The sequence below is a fragment of the Thunnus albacares genome, chromosome 8 (assembly GCF_914725855.1).
Source record: "Thunnus albacares chromosome 8, fThuAlb1.1, whole genome shotgun sequence".
NCBI classification, from domain to species: domain Eukaryota; kingdom Metazoa; phylum Chordata; class Actinopteri; order Scombriformes; family Scombridae; genus Thunnus; species Thunnus albacares.
Window position 1 is genome coordinate 15,077,240 of NC_058113.1, and position 6,718 is coordinate 15,083,957.

Sequence of the window (6,718 nt, forward strand, 5' to 3'; positions counted from 1 at the left end):
CATGTTCACCTGATTTTGGCCGACTCTGCAAGCAGTGCAGTGTCATTGTTAAACAGACTGAAGTTAAAATGGCAATACCACTATCACCACTCACTTAATTAAAATATTTAAATTATTATGGCCTTTCTTTGCTTCCATCGATCATAACACTTTAATGTCTATATATTTCAAATCAATGGAGCTTCAAAGTGATTGAATCTCACATCTGCCCATTGAAGTTTATGTAGCATTAGGAAATAAATTACAATTTAAAATTAATTTAAATTCTTGGTGAAAGTGAAGGTTTTTAAGGGCTAATTTTAAAGGCATTTCACTGTAAATCTTACATTTTAAGTTTTATTTCCTGACACATAAAGGGAGTATTTCAAGATAAACGGTTGATTTACTTCTAACTGGAAACTGCAGATATACTGTCTCATCCTGATGCAAGTTGACTTTACTCTCTTGAGTAACCTCTTCAGTAATGTTATAGAGCAGGTAGCTGATTTTATTCTCAGAGCCTACTACAGGCAGAGTAATGGACCTGGACGATAGGTGGTAAGTGCGAGGTGGTAAAAGTAAATAATGGACAGTAAAGAGAGGTCCGCTGTTCTTCAGACATGCCTCAGTTCCATTATTAGTCATTTTCCCAACACCACCAGAGGGCAGCCTTGTTGTTTGGTAGGACAGCTACAGTTTGATGGTGAAGGGAAGACTATAGTGTATTGGAAGGATTGTCTCATCTTTGGTAAAACTGGCGTTGAAGAGGTGTGTTTGGGTAAAAAAGGGGGGAAAGATGTTCTTTTTGGAATGGTTTTGCAAGAGCAATTAATCACAAAAATGCAGTTTTATCAAGAGAACTGAATCACATAAAATATGTTATACATACATTGTTGGGACTAGCATGGCCTCTTGATGTTGATGCATAAAAAAGAACAGTTTATAATATGTGCCCTGTATATCTTTACTTGTTTGTAAGTAAAATGGCTTAGGATGGTTAATAACTTTGAGAATGATAACTGGTTAAATGTTAATTATTTGAATTTAATTTCTTTTATTTTTAAATGTTCATCAAAATTTGGATGGAGCTGTTTACTGCTGCAAGTTGATAAATGCACTGTTGTGTTGGTGATACTCTCTTGGGTTACAATGGCAAAAATGCAAAACAGGTGGCTTCTCTCCTCTGTACAGTATACAACAATTATTATCTTCTCTGGAAAAGAGCTCTAAATTGTACCTAGTCATGAAAAAGTTTCATCTATTGGAATTATTTTCCGGACAGATAAGCTCAATAACGCTGCCAGATTTACTTCATTCTACAAAACCAATTTTTGTGGAATGAAATTCCAAGAATGACTGTTTACAAGAATGAATGTTTCCATCAAGGGGCACAAACGATCTCCATTACTTTGCTAACATAAACATCAGAGCACTTTAAAATGAGCTGGCAGGTCAATCAAGATGTTTTTAAAAAATATATTGATGGTGCTGCCCTGCTGTTGTAACATATCAGAATATTCATTATAAACCATCTGCAGCCTGGATTATTAAACAGCATACTGTCGACAATTTCCTTTGTTGAATTGCTGAAAATGAACAAAAGTGAATTACTGCTGTAAACATTTGCTTAATAGGTTAAGAATAATATCACATGATTGAATCTAATGTTTCTCTTGCAGATGCTCCTCTGGGAACAATAGTCGGTGTGGCATCCTGCTCCCTCTACAGCCTGGTGGCTGGCACATATGATTTATGCATATTATATATGCACGTTCTGTATGTGTGGATGAATGGCTCGGGTGTCAACACTTTTTTTGTTTTAAACATGTCTGTAATTTTGTTTGTGTTCCTACATTAGTCTAAATATGTGGAAGTTTGTGTGTGTTTACGTAGCATGATTCCTTTTGTTTACATTTGTCAAGAGCTTTGCTAAAGATGATTAAGATGGCTTGTACACGGTGAATTTATATGAGGTAACTGCCTCATCAAGCTCAGCCTTTTGTCTCTCTCTCTCTTTCTCCTTCTGTCTCTCTCCATACATACACAAACACAAACACAAACATAACAATATAGCCGCAAATGGTGATTCCGAGGTTCAAGCCAACACAGACTGTTAGAAATTGAAAGCTTCAATGGCTTAATTAAAAATATCCACCAACTTTGGTGATGTTTGGATAAACTGACATTGATTTGTGCTCAAATTTGCGCCAGGCCCATACACGTGTTTGGAACTGGTGGCCCCCCTATTGAGTGATTTCATAATAGTTTTATACACATGGTTCAACATTGATATGAAACATATCTTGTGAGTTTTGTGATGATTGGACAAACAATTTCTTTTTTTTGTTATCAATTGTTTTTATTTCCAAAGGAGAAGCAGAGCAATAATCATTGCAATTATGACACAAAATAACAAAATATAATAAAATAACCAAATATAATGAAATAAAACCACTGTAACCCCATCTAAACAAACTGGACAAACAATTTCTGATTTATAGTCTGGTTTGTGTTATGCCATGCCATTTCTTGCATGTGCAGCGCCCCCTAGTGGTCGATTTGAGTGAAAATTTCAGGTTATGGTTCAGGTAAATATGAGGACATATCCTGCAAATTTTGTAATGCTTGGCCAAATGGTTGTCGACTTTGGTCTATTTATGTGCTGAATCACGTCCACTTGAAGTTCATCAGTCAACATCTTGAAAACTAAATAAGATATCAACAAGCTTTATGCAACTTTTGATAAGCTTAATCCAATAAAGATCCACAGAAAATTTGGTAGCAATCAGACTTACGGTTAAGGAGGAGATGTCAAAAATGTGTTTTTCAAACATTCAAGATGGCGGAAAATCTATTTAGGCGCAAATGGATGTGGCTTATATGGATAGATTTGTCTAGATCCACAGAATCCAGGGAAAAAAAATGTTTTGGAGACTTACCATTCAAAAGTTATAGGCCAAAATGTAAAGTTTGTTGTTATGGCATCACCATCTGGCCGATTGGGGTCATATTTCTTGGGCAGCACTTGCACACAAAGAAAAATTATACAGTAATAATAAGACAGCACAAAAACAATAGGGTTTCAGCCCTTCAGGCTTAAGCCCCTAATTATTATACCCTGACTGAGTGGAAATTCACATGCTGCGCTAATTAGAACATCTCTAAAGTACATTTTCCAGTGATGGAGAAGAATCATTGAAATTTAAGGCAGAAATGGGCTCCTGATGTATCCACGTTGGATGTGATTAATTCACAGTATTACACACTCAGACGGTCCTAAATCAAATGGCAGAGATAGTGATAATTGCCTTACAGCCTGCTTCCTGTCCTCTAACTATCAATTGCTTCCCCAGACTCCATCAATTTTCATATGCCTGCTTGTGGAGCAGCTCACCGTCTCTCTCCTTGCAACTTCCCTCGTCTCCTCTCCTCTCTGACTTGGTTCCTCTCTCTGCGAGTTGCACTGCAAAGCTTTTGCTTCTCTCCATTCCTTTTTTTTTAACACTTCATTTACTTTGTATGATTTGAATCAAGGTTGCCGAGGTAATATTGGTTGGCCTTGGTCTTCTATCGTGTATTGTAATTAAAGGTTTGACTTGCTAGAGGGAACGGCTTTGTTCAGTTATTAAATCGCCTTCTCTTTTTGCCAGGCGACAGACAGCCAACTTCTTTTCCCATCTCCGTCTTTGATGAACCTCTTCAGTGCTGCCAGGTATTTTGTTCCCACATCCTTTGTTATTGTGGCATTTTCATATGGTCTCTCGCTTTTGTTATTACGTTTTGAAAAGCTTTGGGAAAACCACTGTATTATGAGGGATGTAATCATATGAGGAACTGAACAAAGCTGTAAACTGTAAATTAGAAATGAATCAAAATGGAAAATGTAATCCTCCAGTCCTTATAATGTCCTCATAACTAATAATGGTACAGAGTCAGTGTATGCTAGCTATTCAGCAGAACTGTCCTACATTTCTCCCACCAAAACCTCATCTTCTTGATACAGTAGATTTCATTCTCATTACTATATAAACAACAGTCTATTGTAAGTATGAAAAGTATATTGAAAATACTTTGATATTTTCATTTGTTTTTTTAGATTTAAAATATTTGGTAGACTGAACAGAGGTCAGGTAACATTTAGTGCTCAGCATATACTCCTGGCTCACCTAAAACCATGCTGGGTTTTGAAAAATCTGTTATTGTTCTGGGTTAGATTCAAAGAAATAGTTTGACATTTTGGGAAATATGCTTGTTCACTATCTTGCCAAGGGTTGAATGAGAAGATTGATATCTCTCCTACATCTGTTTTTTAAATCAGAACCTGGAGATAAGGGATAGTTAGCTTAGCTTAGCATAAAGACTGGAAACAGCTGCTAGCCTGACTCTGTCCAAATGTAACAAAATCCACCTAGCAGCACTTTTAAAGCTCACAAATGTGTGTCTTGTTTGTTAATTAGTGCAAAAACTAAAGTGTAAAATGACATGTTATGGTTTTTTGTAATTTCTAGGAGACATTTGCCCTGTCCCCAGTATGCTAAGCTAATTAACCATCCCTGTCTCCAGCTTCACATTCATCTAACTCTCTGTAAAAAGACAAATAAATGTCAAACTATTCATTTAATTTTGCTCTGTAAAGTGACTTCAAGGCAGATACTTTTGACAGATTAAGAAAAGACACAACATTCTGATAATGCTGAAACAAAGACCTGATTGTCTACAGTTTGTGTTCAAGTAACAAACTTACATTGTGCCTTTTGTTCAGCTAACATACAGACAGCACTGTGCATGTTAAAAACCATACTTGTCTCCCAAACTCTCCTCTTTTATAGTACCTTCTGTACTGCATTTGATGCCATTGTTTTCCAGAGACATATTTAGCAACTGAAATGGGTATTGTACTTGACAGTGTTTGGTTTATTCTGGCGTCCCCACCAATCCTAACAGTGTTTGTCATCAGTCATCATACTGTGCATTGTTGAGCAATGGAAGACACTGCAATAGACAGATAAAGGCTAAAAAAAAAGAATACAATATAGATAACAGGGTAGATGAGGCAGACTATCAAGGCATGTAAATTGTGAGGCTCCAGCCAATCAATGGTTGTTTTAGACCGACTATGATCCTTCTAAAGATACACAGTGAGTGTGTCACTGGCTTTGTAAAAGACAATGAAGCAGCAGCTGATTTTATAGTCTAATATTTGTGCTGCTTAAAATAGTATGATAGAATCAGCCTCTGCCTTCATAATCTCATAAACATTGTATTGTCCTTGCTGGCATTGATATATACTGTAGCGCTCTTTCCACACTGCTGTCAGAATTTAATACAACCCTAATAGATTCAGTTCGTTCCAAAAGAGACACTTCTTACCTCCTCTTCATCTTTGTGGTTGCCTCGGTTCTACTTGCTTCACCAATCAGCTCGTCCACTGATCGGGCCTATTCATCATGAGCTGGTTGAGGAGATACTGGAGGCTGGCGGAGGTGAGAAGGAAGCACGTATGCCCTATCTGAAGGTCTCTCTCTCTTGCCAAAGCCTGTAGCTGCTCAAGGATAATGAATTCCCTCCTCCTGCCCCTTAACCTCTCCGTATACAGCAGGGTTACAGACTCCCAACACATTATACCCAGATAACCAGAAAGTGGGAAACTTTAAGAAGGCTGGACTTAGTGTTTTTCTCACAGCAGGCTTGTGCTCAGGGATAGATAGACTTGTTTTGTGGGTGTTATCGTCTGAATAACCTTTTGCTCACTTCGAGTTGAGACATGACAGCCAATAATCCATGCTTCTGTAGCACATTTTCTCCACTGTAACCTAAACCTTTGGATTTCTTCAGTGGTGGAAGAAGTATTGAGATCTTTTTCTTTGGTAAAAGTAGCATCACCACAGCCTAAAAATGCTCTATTACAAGTAAAAGTCCTGCATTAAAATATTACTTAAGTAAACATATAAAAATATTTGTGGCAAAATGTACTTGAAGTAGAAATATTGAAAGTAGAAGTACTCTACTATTATTCCACTATTATGGAAAATATATATTTTATGTGTGTGTGTGTCCACTGTAGCAGAGTGAAAACTACAATATTTTCCTCTGCAATGCAGTGGAATGGAAGTATAAAGTAGCAAAAAATGGAAATACGCAAGTAAAGTAGAAGTACCTCAGAACTGTACTTAAGTACAGTACTTGAGTAAATGTACTTAGTTATATTCCATCACTGGATTTCTATCTCATCTGATAGGCTGTAGCTTAACCATTAATTAGGTTTCAGCTGATTTTGGCTATGTTGTTAACAGCAGAATACATCATGTGAGGCTCATTTGAATGTTGAATAAATTATCGTATTGACAAAATGTCAAGACCCCTGATCCTCTTACTCAGTGTATTTTCCCCCCTTATTCTCATTGTGCCTCACAGAAGAGTCTTTATGTTCCAATTCTGAAAATCCATCACCTGGTGAAGAGTCCCCTCCTCCTCCTCCTCTGCCACAGTATGAGTTTTCTCAAAAGACTCCAGATGGCCCTGGATTCTTTTGTTGAGGCCTATCTGTATGCTTCCTCTGCTCATCTCTGTTCCTTGATACACACTATTCAATTACCCATGCACCTGCAGCGCTGGTTTCAATTTTCAGGCGTAAGTGTTTGAACAAGCTTTTCATGTGAGTTGCTATAGAAAATGAGAAGCCATTTCGAGTTTCCCTACAACCCTAGCTTTAATATCTTTATGGTATTCTATATTGGAA